This window comes from Mauremys mutica, chromosome 5 (assembly GCF_020497125.1).
Source record: "Mauremys mutica isolate MM-2020 ecotype Southern chromosome 5, ASM2049712v1, whole genome shotgun sequence".
Classification (NCBI taxonomy): domain Eukaryota; kingdom Metazoa; phylum Chordata; order Testudines; family Geoemydidae; genus Mauremys; species Mauremys mutica.
The window spans coordinates 53,768,187-53,783,328 of record NC_059076.1 but is presented as its reverse complement, the minus strand read 5'-3'; the positions used below and the strand labels follow the sequence as shown (position 1 = coordinate 53,783,328).

The 15,142-nt window shown below is 40.9% G+C and overlaps 1 long non-coding RNA gene across 1 annotated transcript; it reads left to right on the top strand.

The window, feature by feature from the left end:
• The first annotated feature begins 136 nt into the window (after window positions 1–136).
• Window positions 137–13,381, top strand: LOC123371203. The gene is made up of 3 exons (XR_006579724.1): window positions 137–233; window positions 11,203–11,307; window positions 13,329–13,381. It is a non-coding gene; the product is annotated as an uncharacterized LOC123371203 (long non-coding RNA).
• Window positions 13,382–15,142: the final 1,761 nt, after the last annotated feature.

The window sequence follows — 15,142 nt, the reverse complement described above, 5'->3', positions numbered from 1 at the left end:
TTAACAGGAACAGCAGATGAAATCTTCTTCTTAAATTACACTGTAAATCCTATTCAAAAGAACACACAGCAATTCATTTCCAATTTTAAGGTGGTGAACGAAAATGACGTTTCTTTTGCATTCCTTCCCTGGCAGTATCAAAACATGCTGGCAAGTGTTCCCACATGAGAAATGTCAAGAAATTGGTTCAGAAATAAGTGAAAATGAGGGAGACTCAAGACATGAAAGTTAAGGTAAATCAACTAGAATGTGTATATTTTGTGAAATCTTTTGCGGTAACTTGGGGGAAAACCCCATGATTTTAATACTGAGACTTTAAAGTGAAGAGGCCCACGTGCTGTGTAGTAGCTGTATAGTAAACAAGAGTGGTGAAAATATCGAATCAGTAAATTCACTGTGTTATGCTGTATCTTGTCAGTGTTTGGCTGAAGAACATGAACACAGAGCTCTTCTTCTAGAGCTCTGAATAGGATGCTACATCTGTGTCCATTTTGCTGTTTGTTTTTGCAAGTTTTAGCCATCCATGTTCACAATTTGAAATGTAAATAAAAATAAACTAAGAAGGAATATTCTGAGTCTGACTCCATTCATTTCCAAGAAGAGTAGTTGGGGCAAACCACTAACTGGCTTCAAGTCAGAGCTTGATAAGTTTATGGAAGGGATAGCTTGATGAGACAGGCTACATGCCATTGTAAGCAATCTGTGACTGCTAGGAGCAAATCTCTCCAACAGCTGCTGATGGAATACTAGATGGAGAGGGCTCTAAGTTAATGCAGAGAATTCTTTCCGAGGTGTCTGGCAGAATGGTCTTGCCCACATGCTCAGGGTCTAACTGATCACCATATTTGGGGTCAGGAAGGAATTTTCCCCAAGTCAGACTGGCAGAGAAACTTTGTTGTTGTTTTTTGCCTTCCTCTTCAGCATGGCACATAGGTCACTTGCAGGTTTAAACTAGTGTAAATGGTGGATTCTCTGTAACTTGAAGTCTTTAAATCACGATTTGAGGACTTCAGTAACTCAGCCAGATGTTATGGGTCTATTACAGGAGTGGATGGATGAGGTTCTGTGGCCTGCAATGTGCAGGAGCTCAGACTAGATGATCATGATAGTCTCTTCTGGCCTATTTCTTTCCCAACAAGGAGACAATTAAATAGCCCGCTCTCAAAGAACAAGCCCTTATTGGGCATTCACAAACTAGATATTACCTTTGCTGTTGCTAGCCAAACTTCTGTCATGGCAAATATAGGGCCAGACTTGAGGTGTAGGAGGGTTGTGCTGCTTTTTGGAAGTTTGGGCTGTTTTGCTGCCTTTCAGCAAATGGATGAGACAATCCAAAGATGTTAAATCCATCACTGTGATTGTCCTTCAGTTCACCTTTTGGATCCCATTTTTTTTCAGTGTTACCCAAACTAGTTAAAAATACAGCTCTTTGTAACTGGAAAACATGTTGATGACCTTTTAATCTTCCTTGATTCTCTTACCTGACTGAAAACATATGAGGCCTGCACCAAGTTAAAAAGTTAAATGTTCTAGGAAAGATATAAAGGATAGGTCCATTAATGGCTATTTGCCAAGCTGGTCAGGGATTCAATCCCATGCTTGGGGTGTTCCTAAATCTCTGACTCCCAGAACTTGAGAATGAACAACAAGGGTTAGATCACTCAAAATTGCCCTGTTCTATTTATTCCCTTTGAAGCATCTGGCACTGGCTACTGTCAGAAGACATGACACTGAGCTAGATGGACCATTGGTCTGCCCCAGTATGGCCATTCTTATTTTCTTAAGTGTTGTACTTCTGAGGTTACAAGACCAAAAGGTCTTATCTTGCCTGGATTTTTTGTAACCTGATAGTGGCTAGAGGATTAGCAAGAGACACACTATGTTCCGCTGCAACTACAGCTCCCAACAACAATAATTCCTGCATAATGAGTGTAAACAAATCTGAAGGGGGATTGCAGGATCAGTAGCTGTTGAAAATTATAGTTCATCAGACTACAGTTGTATCGAGTATATAACACTAACTAAAAGCAAGTCATGGAACATCTCACTAGATCACTATGGAGTTAGGACTTGACAAAATGGTCAATGACAGACTTTATGTATGAAGTATCAGAGGGGTAGCCGTGTTAGTCTGGATCTGTAAAAGCAGCAAAGAATCCTGTGGCACCTTATAGACTAACAGATGTTTTGGAGCATGAGCTTTCGTGGGTGAATACCCACTTCGTCGGATGCACGAAAGCTCATGCTCCAAAACGTCTGTTAGTCTATAAGGTGCCACAGGATTCTTTGCTGCTTTTATGTATGAAGTCCTTGGACACAAGGGTCTTTATTACAACTGACCAGACGACACCAATTTTGTTACATGACAACTTTTGTGGTATCAAAACTTGTTTTTATTCACCTTTAGAATGTTGGTAAAAATGAAATTGTGTCAAAATAGTGTGTGTGCATGCATGTGCTCTAGGGTCTGGTATTTAGGGTACTGCTTTGGGATGTGAGGAACCTGGCTTCAGTTCCCTGCACTGCCTAATTCAGAGTAGAGTTTTTTCACCCCAGATAGCTCTAATTCAGGTAGAGCAGGGACTTGAACCTAGTTGTCTCACATCTCAAGCCAGACACTAGGCATATACATAGTCCTTTTCCACAATCTCAAATGAACTAGCACTAATAAGAGCACTATGGCAAAATGCTATTTTTAAGTCCCAATGCACATTTTAGAGTTATGTGCCTAACTTAGGCATCCAGCTTTCAACATATAACCTTATAGTTGATTTTGTCCAACTTCCAGCCTATTTTTAGCTTAATGATTAGAAGGGAAGAGTTCTGTGCAGAAACTAAGAGGAGACCAGCCACTGCTGGAAGAATAACACAATATATTATAGAGTACAGCAGGGATTGAAGGGGAAATAGTAATAAAAACATGAAGAAATTTGGGGCTTACACATCACAATTCAATTCGGTAGTTTCAGTTGTCATTTAAAGTGTCTGTAACATTACTTCTTCTTAGTTTATGTGCAACGTGCCTCAGGTTGCACATGACCAGGATTCATCACCGAATTTTGTCTGCTGGTTGGATCATTAGTTTTTCCGGGCTGGGCTGGGTATGGATGGGGAATGCAACATGAATGCTGATCCATTCCCCTCTGTAACGTTGCTGTTATGCCCCATCTAAACTACTTTCTCCAAAATTTGACTCAGTTGAATTCTCTCAGTTTTAAAAAAACACAAACCCTTGTGGAGGGTAGAGGGGGGGCAGGGGATGAGATTTCAAGGATTCATGTAAAGTGAGTTCCTGCTAGCTAAATCATGTGCTGAGCATTAATTACCTTTTCATTTTTAAGTGCCCATACCAGGCAGGGCTAACTATGTAAGGAGGGAGTTTTCTGAATTAATTATGAACCATGTTAAGTAGTGCCTATTTCAGAACTCATACAATCTTTAACTTGTTGGCAAGCGGAGAGGTGCTAATTCTGCCTGTAAATGAAAAGAACAAGTGTCTGCCAATTAAATCAAGCAGCTGCTTTACAGCAGAATTGCTAATAGCTACCAACAACATTCTAACTCATTACTCTAGATTGTTTAGTCAACTACTTTATAGAGTAAACTCTAACCCCTATATATCAACTTGTCATGTAGGGATTTAATTGCACATCTCCAGCTGAATTTAGCAATCATCATGTGACTATATATGCTAGTGTACCACGCTGGAATTTAGCCACACCCTTGAAATATGGAAATTTAGAAGAAAACTGCTATAGAAGAAATAAAATGAATGATAAAAGGCAGTGTATCAGGCTAGAGGGAGATACTAGTGGGAAACTGAAGGGATCCACATTGGCTGTGATAGTATTTAACATCTTCACAAATGGTTTATTAAAAATGAGTAAGAAGCATTTAAGTGAAATTTGCAGAGGACTCTAAACTGCAAAGAATTGCAAATTGTGAGAATAAAGTAATAATACAAAGGGACCTTAGAGGTTGGAAACATGGGCAGAAATTAGCATGCGATTCAAATAGGAAAAATACAAGATAATACATCTGTGGACAAAATAATCTGAAATCTAGTTTCTTGATGGGTGCAAGAAACCTAGGAAACTGTGATGCTGAAAGAGACTTAGGGCTGCTAGTGAACATCAATGATTTTGCTATGTGATATTGCAGCAAAAGAGGCTAATGCCATTTTGGGTCTGCATACTCAGGTATCACATCTTGTCTTCCCCTGTGTGGCTCTGGATCAGTTGCTTTCTGTATGATGTTGTTGCAGCCCATCTGGAATATCTTAGGTGCCACCTTATCTGCAAGTTTCGACAAACTGGAAGTAATTTTAAGAGCAACAAACGATAAGCAGGGGGCTGGAAGACTTCATGTATGCATGGAAATTAAAATATCTGTATTTATAGCTCAGCAATATAAACATGATGCAGGAAAGAAAAGTATTTAGGGCATAGGACATAAAGGAACAATGGAATGCAAATTAGAAAGGGAAATATAGGTTGAATAGCAGAACATATAGTGAGTTATACAAAATTCCCATTGACTTGAACTTGGGCTGGGATTTCACACCATGTTTCTATGGGACCCTTTAGGAGAGGAAATGTAGAAAAATAATTTATCAAATTGAAACTACAGTTAAGTAGTCTTCAGATATTTCAAATTCCCTGAAAATAACCATTTCCTTCCCCTCACCTTGGACCATAACATTGTTGTGGTAGAGAGGCTCTCTGACCTACCTGACAAAAATTAATGATATCCAAACACATTGGGAGGAATTTACTGCACAGAGCAGCAACCCTGAGCAGCCACCTTCAGCCAGTGGAGTTTAGTGTGCCATCACTCAGACTAGAAACAACAAGGGGCCAGGCCCAGATGCCATACCTGTGGAGGTCGTCAAAGCTGGTGGAATAGCACTTGTGAAAAACTTCATCAACTTCTTGTTAGAATTTGGGTTAACGAGGAACTTCCACCTGACCTAAAGAATGCCAATATTGTGACAATTTTTAAGAAAGGGGACAAGTCAATGTATAGGCATTACCAAGGCATTGCCCTCCTTTCCCTTGCCAGGAAGATCCTTGCTCACATCCTTTTGAACCATTTCCTCGTTCTTGCCAAAGACATCTTTCCAAAATCTCAATGTAGTTTCAGGCCATCTCGGGACACCACTGACATGATTTGTGTTGCACAACAGATGCAAGAGAAGCGTAGAGAACAACACTAGCCATTGTTTATGGCATTTATTGACCTAACTAAGGCCTTTGATTCCATCAATCATGAAGCATTATGGAAGGTGCTGTCTAGGTTCGGTTGTCCATGAAGTTCATTCACGTTCTCAGACTAATCATGATGGGATGACTGCCACTGTCTTCTGTAATGGGTTGGAGATGGACCTGGTCACCATCCATACTAGTGTTAAGCAGGGCTTGCCATAACCCTTTTTTCCATCTATCTTGCCGTGATCTTGAGTCTCATTTATGAGCGCCTTTCTTCTGGAATTGGGACTGAGTATCGCATGGATGGCCAGCTCTTCAACCTACAGCATCTTCATTCTAAAACTAAGATAATCAGGACAGTTATCACTGACCTTCAGTATGCTGACGACTGTGCTATCTTCTCGCATATCAAGGTTAACTTGCAATCCACACTATATCTTTTCTTAGATGCCTATCATAGCCTGGGACTTTCCCTCAATATTGGCATGGTGAAGGTGCTCCATCAACCTGCCCCAGCACAAGTTGTCCCAATTCTCCCACAAATTGTCATTGGTGAAGAACCCCCTGGAAAATATTGATCATTTCCCTTACCTTGGTAGCCACCTCTCCTTGATAGCCAATCTTGATGTGGAGATCAAACACAGAATGTGTTGTTCCAGCACATCCTTTGGAAAGTTGCTTTGTTGTGTTTTTATTGAGAGAGATCTGTGAATGGAAACTAAGATCCTGGTCTACAATGCAGTAGTCATCCCCACTCTTATTAGTGGGTGCAAGTCATGGGTGACATAGCAAAACCATCTTAAGCATCTGGAGTGGTACCACCAGCACTGCCTTAGGAAGATTTTCCATATCAGATGGGAAGATCATTACACCAATGCCAGTGTTCTCGCTTTAGTTAACATCGCCAGCATTGCAGTGAAGATTATGAAACATCAACTTCACTGGACTGGCCATTGTGTGAGGATGGCTGATACTCATCTTCCAAAGCAACTCCTCTTTTCTCAACATATTCATGGTAAGAGGACTCACGGGGGACAGAGGAAATGCTACAAGAACACCTTGAAAATATTTCTTAAGAAGGGCGGCATTGACCCCACAAATTGGGAAGAGCTGGCTGGCAATAGACTGCAATGGAGTTTCATCATACATCAAGCTGCATCCCCTTTTGAAGAGAATTGACTTGCTCATGAGGCTGAGAAATGGCAGAGGAGGAAGGAAAGGGTACAGAATACTGGCCAGCAGTTGTGCTCTCGCCAAGCAACCACCTGACATATATGTGGAAAAACCTGTAGAGCACAGATTGGACTCCTCAGCCATCTTAAGTCTCATCAATAGCTTTTTCCCCCTGGCAGACATCATCCTTGTATCAAGATGTAGCCGATGACGATGAACTTTATTCCATAGGCAGAATAATGGATGGATATAAACTGTTCAAAAAGGACAGGCAGGGCAGAAAAGGTTGAGGGAGTAGCATAGTATGTAAGAGAGCAGCAGTATGACTGCTCAGAGCTCTGGTATGAAACTTCAGAAAAATCTGAGAGTCTCTGGATTAAGTTTAGAAGTGCGAGCAACAAGGGTGATATCATGATGGGAGCATGCTATAGATCACCAGACCAGGGGGATGAGGTGGGCGAGGCTTTCTTCCAGCAACTAACAGAAGTTTCTAGATCACAGGCCTTGGTTCTCATGGGAGACTTTAATCACCCTGATATCTTCTGGGAGAGCAATATAGCAGTGCACAGACAATCCAGGAAGTTTTTGGAAAGTGTAGTGGACAATTTCCTGGTGCAAGTGCTGGAGGAGCCAACTAGGGGCAGAGCTATTCTTGACCTTCTGCTCACAAACCAGGAAGAATTAGTAGGGGAAGCAAAAGTGGATGGGAACCTGGGAGGCAGTGACCATGAGATGGTCAAGTTCAGGATCCTGGCACAAGGAGGAAAGGAGAGCAGCAGTATATGGACCCTGGACTTCAGAAAAGCAGACTTTGACTCCCTCAGGGAACTGATGGGCAGGATCCCCTGAGAGAATGACATGAGCGGCAAAGGAGTCCAGGAGAGCTGGCTGTATTTTAAAGAATCGTTACTGAGGTTGCAGGAACAAACCATCCTGATGTGTAGAAAGAATAGTAAATATGGCAGGCAACCAGCTTGGCTTAACAGTGAAATCCTGGCTGATCTTAAACACAAAAAAGAAGCTTACAAGAAGTGGAAGATTGGACAAATGACCAGAGAGAAGTATAAAAATATTGCTCAGGCATGCAGGAGTGAAATCAGGAAGGCCAAATCACACTTGGAGTTGCAGCTAGAAAGAGATGTTAAGAGTAACAAGAAGAGTTTCTTCAGGTATGTTAGCAACAAGAAGAAAGTCAAGGAAAGTGTGGGCCACTTACTGAATGAGTGAGGAAACCTAATGACAAGTATCAGAGGGGTAGCCATGTTAGTCTGGATCTGTAAAAAGCAACAAAGAGTCCTGTGGCACCTTATAGAATAACTGTTAGTCTATAAGGTGCCACAGGACTCTTTCTTTCTTTTAACCTAGTGACAGAGGATGTGGAAAAAGCTAATGTACTCAATGCTTTTTTTGCCTCTGTCTTCACGAACAAAGTCAACTCCCAGCTCACTGGGCAGCTCACTGGGCAGCACAGCATGGAGAGGAGGTGACCAGCCCTCTGTGGAGAAAGAAGTGGTTCAGGACTATTTAGAAAATCTGGATGAGCACAAATCCATGGGGCCGGATGCGCTGCATCCGACGGTGCTAAAGGAGTTGGTGGATGTGATTGCAGAGCCATTGGCCATTATCTTTGAAAACTCATGGTGATCGGGAGAGGTCCCGGATGACTGGAAAAAGGCTAATGTAGTGCCCATCTTTAAAAAAGGGAAGAAGAAGGATTCGGGGAATACGGAGCAGTCAGTCTCACCTCAGTCCTTGGAAAAAATCATGGAGCAGGTCCTCAAGGAATCAATACTGAAGCACTTAGAGGAGAGGAAAGTGATCAGGAACAGTCAGTATAGATTCACCAAGGGAAAGTTATGCCTGACTAATCTAATTGCCTTCTATGAAGAGATAACTGGGTCTGCAGACGAGGGGAAAGCAGTGGACATGTTATTCCTTGACTTTAGCAAAGCTTTTGATACGGTCTCCCACAGTATTCTTGCCGGTAAGTTAAAGAAGTATTGGCTGGATGATTGGACTATAAGGTGGATAGAAAGCTGGCTAGATCATCAGGCTCAACGGGTAGTGATCAATGGCTCCATGACTAGTTGGCAGCCGGTATCAAGCGGAGTGCCCTAAGGGTTGGTCCTGGGGCTGGTTTTGTTCAATATCTTCATTAATGATCTGGAGGATGGCGTGGACTGCACTCTCAGCAAGTTTGCAGATAACACTAATCTGGGAGGAGTGGGAGATACGCTGGAGGGTAGGGATAGAATACAGAGGGACCTAGACAAATTAAAGGATTGGGCCAAAAGAAACCTGATGAGATTCAACAAGGACAAGTACAGAGTCTTGCACTTAGGATGGAAGAATCCCTTGCACTGCTACAGACTAGGGACCGAATGGCTAGGCAGCAGTTCTGCAGAAAAGGACCTAGAGGTTACAGTGGACGGGAAGCTGGATATGAGTCAACAGTGTGCCCTTGTTGCCAAGAAGGCTAACAGCATTTTGGGCTGTATAAGTAGGGGCATTGCCAGCAGATCGAGGGACGTGATCATTCCCCTCTATTCGACACTGGTGAGGCCTCAACTGGAGTAGTGTGTCCAGTTTGGGCCCCACACTACAAGAAGGATGTGGAAAAATTGGAAGGAGTCCAATGGAGGGCAACAAAAATGATTAGGGGGCTGGAGCACATGACTTATGAGGAGAGGCTGAGGGAAGTGGGGTTGTTTAGTTTGCAGAAGAGAAGAATGAGGGGGGATTTTGATAGCTGCTTTCAACTACCTGAAAGGGGGTTCCAAAGAGAATGGATCTAGACTGTTCTCAGTGGTACCAGATGACAGAACAAGGAGCCTCAAGTTGCAGTGGGGGAGGTTTACGTTGGATATTAGGAAAAACTTTTTCACTAGGAGGGTGGTGGTGAAGCACTGGAATGGGTTACTTAGGGAGGTGGTGGAATATCCTTCCTTAGAGGGTTTTAAGGTCAGGCTTGACAAAGCCCTGGCTGGGATGATTTAGTTGGGAATTGGTCCTGCTTTGAGCAGGGGGTTGGACTAGATGACCTCCTGAGGTCCCTTCCAACCTTGATATTCTATGATTCTATGAATAATGTTATAGTTTCCATCTTAATTATTCAGAATGATTAATAACTTTATGAAACATTGTATGCTGTTGTCTAACAGGCAGCATGTTACCACCTTATGTTTCTCTCACCCCAACTGCTCAATAATACACAGTCTTCTAAAAATCCAAGACTTAAAGAAGACTTATTCTCCAAAACATGATGCCAACTTCCTATTTCATTTGATAGTTTCTGTGTTCTAAATAAACTGTTATGTTACATTATTAGACTTTTGTAGTCATTAACATTTTTTCAATAGCATTTCACAGGCTCCTTTAACATTACTGAACCCCGAAACACATTTTTCCAAATCTCTTTCAAAAGAATGATGTCAATATCCTATAACTTTTAGATGATGGTTCAAAGAGCAACTGGTACATCAGGTTCACTTATACTGTGTATATTTCCTTTGGTTCACATCCATGTTTTGGCTCCAATTCAGACAGGTATTTAAGCGTCTGCCTACATGTAAGCACAAAAGTATTCCCACAGACTTCAGTGAGACTACTAACATATTTAAATTTACCTTTGCTGAACTAGGGCTTTGGTTGGAAAGCATAATTATAATTTACATAATGTACTATCTGTACTACTGTACTTAATATGACCTTCTGTTGATGAGCAATTTGGATGAGTAAATTGCAAAACTCCTGAAAGGTGACCTTTGAACAATTTAGTGATTTGGCTGGGATAAGCACCCAAAATTTCTGTTTCTTATCCAGACTATCTGAAACTTTGGGGAATTTGTTTTTAAACATGGCTTGCTGAAGTGTACCTCTATTGTGGCCCTTACTTGCTTCCCCTCTCATGCTACTTCTTTGCTTAGAATGAGCATAAAGAAAGGGAGGAGTGCATGGTTCTAGGTCCCTGCTGTTAGGGAAAACTAGCAGTCCCCCAGAGTGTTGGCCTGAAGAAAGTGTATATAGCTGGTGGTGGGAACTAGCACAAAGGAATAAAAGAACACTGGTGCATACACTTGAGGGGGTCTCCAACTGAGTTTTGTGGAGGAGCCAGGAGGGCATGTTACAGTGCTAAATGGAATTATTTTATCCTGCTAAATTTAGGGTTGTTTCAGAAAGAAAAAGCAATACTTTCTTAGACTTTCATAAAGTAACAGAAGATTTCCAGCTACCCTGCACCAGGAAGAGCTGACTGAGCTCACATTTATGTGGTCTTACAAAATCCTGCACAGTGAAATCATATCGGGATTTTCCCTGGTGGCCTGATCTAGCTCCTATTTGTGTCAATTAGAAGAGTCCCATTGATTTCAGCAGGAGCTGGATGAGAGCCCTTAATGTATAAAATTGAGTCCATATGAATTCTGTGCAGGATGCTCTCAGTATTTCTGTGTGCAAATGATGGTGGACAGTGTTTCTGGTGCAAGTGTGTTTCAGCCTTTGCTTCAGTGGGTGTTTTCCAAGTATAAAATAACTTCTAGCTGAATTGAACTGCTTCTAGGGACTCCTACTGGCATGGGGCATCTCTGCCTCTTCTCATGCCTACTCCTCCACCATGGGTTGTGGATTAAAAAGTCCTACGTGTTTGTTATTACTTGAAAAGAGTCAAAATAGATCCATTCCCATGTCCCATCTTTGCTTTAATCTTACAGAATTCAGAAATGGACTGAACATTTATTTGTTTTTCTCTCTGAATTTTAAAATTCAAACTATCAAACAACACTGAATAATAATATAAAAGAAACTTTTGTTGTTGTTTTCTCAGTCTTGTACATCCCTCAAGTGCAGTAGAGGATGAAGTGATAAATATTTTGAGAAGATTTCCTCCTGTCTGCTCTTATTAGCGCCCAACATCTGTCATAAGAAAAATGTAAGTGGAAAATAAGGAAAAATTAAAGTAAAATAGACCAGTTTCAATCATCAGCCTCTGTGCTCTGTCTGGTAACTGTCTTGTGAGTAAATCAGATTAGAGAAACTACATTTACATGTGGATCAGAAAAAAGGAGAGACAAAACTTCTAACTTTACAGATGGCTGTTTTTCTTAATTATATGGGTAACCATTTAGAAATACCTAATTGGTCATGCTTGACAAGTAATAGCAGTTTTTCCAAGATAAACAAACATTCACATTTTTCATACTTAATCAGGGAGTTTGTGTGCAAAAATGACCAAATGTATCATCTATTCTAAGCCTGCTATGTTGTTTTGTAATAAGCCACCATCTGTACTTTGATTTTACTGAAACTGTCTGTGATGACCCCAGAATCTGATTACATGGCAGATGGTTTTGGGAGAAGAAACTTGATTTTAAAAAAAAAAAAAAAGTAAAATACAAAAGGTCTTTTCATTACTTTAGATATCTCCCCAAAGCAAGTTTCTTCTGCTTTCAGCAGACAGGAAGTGTGTGCATTTTGGGAACTCACCATTTTCTGGTTTTTGTTTTCCTATGTGTTGCAATTTCAAAGATAGTGCTTGCAGATAGCATACAAAATGTTTAGTTGTAGGTTTACTGTATTTCACTGTATGTTTATTGATTGGCTAATATATAGTTCAAAAATGGAGAGTTCAGGATTGTGTTCATTTATCTAAAGAAGTTTTTGATGTTATGAAACTCTATAGGAGCTTTCAAATAAATCTTGACTCCAGGCCAATTTTTTCTCTCATTAACACCAGAATGACTTCCTTGAAATCAGTGGAATTAAACTGGCAAACCCTAGGAGAGTTGGGACTCAGTCCTCAAGTGCTCTGGAGCAGCATTCCGTGCACCTTTCCCTATAGCTCCCTCCAGTCCTGGTACTGGCTCTGGGCTTGTTTGGCCTCAGGTGCAACTTCAAGTAGTCTCGAAAATGGATTTATCTAAATTATGCTAGATTGTCGTGGACTTCTAGAGACCGTTATGCTGCGTGGGGTCTCCAGATCACGCTGCACTCTTGCTGGACCGCTTCCCATCTCTGGAATGCTCCCATAGAATCAGGATAGATGTTACCCCAGTCAAAATATTCATTGCCAGAGGAATCCTCAGCTGCCTAACTTCATTGGTGTGATGCACAGGGTCTTAACATCAGCTAGAATCTCCATAACATGGGAATTGACCAAAAGACAGTAATACATTGTTCAGTACCATGCTTTAATTTAAGTGGTGTAAAATGACCCGTTTGGAATAGAAAATCCCTTTAACAAATTACCAGATTTACAGCCACTTTCAGCAGGACTTCTATAGCCTGTTCCCATACCCTTGCAACACTGTATGTTGCTGTGGAGATTTCCTATTTTAGAGAAGTCAAAAAAGCAGAGAAACAACAGCAATGATGAAGCCATTCCAGACACATGATAAGGGATTATGTTTTCCAGGGTTTATTAATTTCATTTTTTGAGTTTATTTTAGCTATTTTAAAGTTTTATCTAGATATCCAAAAATTGCAGGGAAGGGTCGGATGGGTTTGGGGCTCTCTCTTTGTATAAACTTTAATGAGCAATATATATACTCTAATGAGTAATCTCTTTGTAATGTTCTGTAGTTTCAAACAGCACTAAGTTAAAGTGCACCAGGGAATCTTTGATGAGCACCAGTAGGGTCTACATGGATCAATTAATGCAAAACACGTTAGTGCATTTTAGAAATCATACCGGTGTAGTCCATGTTACTGCTTCACCTAGACAAGCCCTTAGAGATAAATAACAATTGCTGCTGGTTTTCTGGGTTTTTTTTGATAAACACAAAGATTTCATTACTTTATTTATTTATTGTGTTATCAATGTTTTGTGGTTAAAACCAAAATCAGAAGCCCTAGATATGTTGGAAGGTAGATACTTACAGAAAAAGCTGAGTAATCCTTCTTTTCTGCCTTAGGTGTGCAGTACCCTGCTTTGTTGGTTTGTTTTCTACTTAGATTCAACCCAGATTGAATGGTAGCCCAGTGCCACTGTATGGGACCAGAGAAACACAATGATGTCCTGAACTCCCTGGCATGCAAGGAGAGTTTTGCCCATATTACTACAACCGTTTATGAGGTGTTGCTTATCTTTTGCACTGTATACTATGGCTGGGTTGTGGGGACGGCAGAGCCATCAGTTCACCTTCTCCTTGCCTTCTTTGGGTGGATGTGCATTCCTAAGGCAGTAGGTACGGAGTCCAAGGATTGCCTGCACCTTAAGCACACCTTACAAGGGGAGGGCAGGCTCCAGACAATCTTTTCTACCTCACACCATGAACCCACAGTAGGGCGAGGCAGCATCTAGCCTACAGTAGTTATTAGATTTGATTCAGACATGCACCCAAAAGTTTAGAAACATATTCACCTGAATTATCCAAGCTGACTGGGTATTCAGAGCTGGGCTCAAACTAATTTCATTAGACAAGGATCTCTCACAAGATTCTAGTACCTGACATTTCTGGTCAGGTTGAAACTACTATAAGCAGTGATTTTGGGATATTTCAGCACTTCTGCTTCCAGTCTCAGCTTGAATCAGGAAGCTCAGATGCATGCAAAATGAAAATTGGCTTTTAGAAGTGGGCCAGTTTTTTTTTTTCCAAAACTTCAGTAGTTCAGTTTGTATTTGTTTCTTTATGGCCTAGGGTTTGGATTGGTTTTCATTACATACAAACCTGTAAACCTGTTTCATTTGCAAAGAGTGAAGCTGAATGCAGGTAAAGTTAAACAAATAGTACTTTAAATCTGTTCACTGCTCTGTCCATGTGGGTGACTAACTCCCCACACTCCCTGATGTCCCCTCAATAGCAGTCTGCAGCTTCGAAGAGTAGAAATGAGGAGTGCATGGCACAGGGAGGTGGCTAGGCAGCCCCCTGGCAGCTGGTGGGTCTGTGTCTCAGTAACTGGGATCTGAAGGATGTCACCCATGTTTCTACAAATCAGCATTCTCCATCAGTTGCCTCCTTATCACACTATCTTAGCAGCAACATAAAGGTAGTACCCTGTGATAAGAAACCCAAGACTAATAATCAATTAACATTTTTAGGACTGATTGTGCATGGTGGAGAGTATTTTCTTATAAAACACTGTTTAATAGTGCTTGGTACTTTTTAAAATTTGCTCGTGGATTTTGGACCAATTCTTATTAACCACATCCATATTTACAGACGTTTCCTTTTTTACTTAAATTTCAGGAGAGAGCCTTAAATGAGTGCCATTGAAACTGAACAGATTTTGTAAAATATTTTGCTTTGTAAGTAAAGATTATTAAAGAGAATCCTTTCTAAAAAGATCTTTTAATGACATTCTATGGGTCTCAGTTTTATAATATCTCTGAGTTGGAGGTATTTTTAGAATTGTTTCTTGATTAAGGATTTTGATTTGCATTAATCAAAGGATTTAAAAATCTCTTTAAAAGGTATTAGCAGCGTTCTTTCTACTAATCAGCAATTTTCATAGCTAATTGAAAACTAGCACAATTTTTTGAATTTGTGAATGCAACCAGTTGGTTTCCATTTGGATATGGACAGAGCAAATTATTCTGCCAATAACCGTTTATTCCATATGTGATTATCTGCAAAGTGGTTAACAGGAGGAAACAGGGCAGCAAGGGTCTCTTTTGACAATGACTAAACTAGCTCAGAAACCTGGGAAAACTAAGCACATGGTCCCTGCATTCACTTAACAGGCAGAACTTCCCCACTCACAAGCAGTCTGAGACTGTACAAAACAAGGGAACAGAGGGGAATGGGAACACAGTCATAAACTTGGGA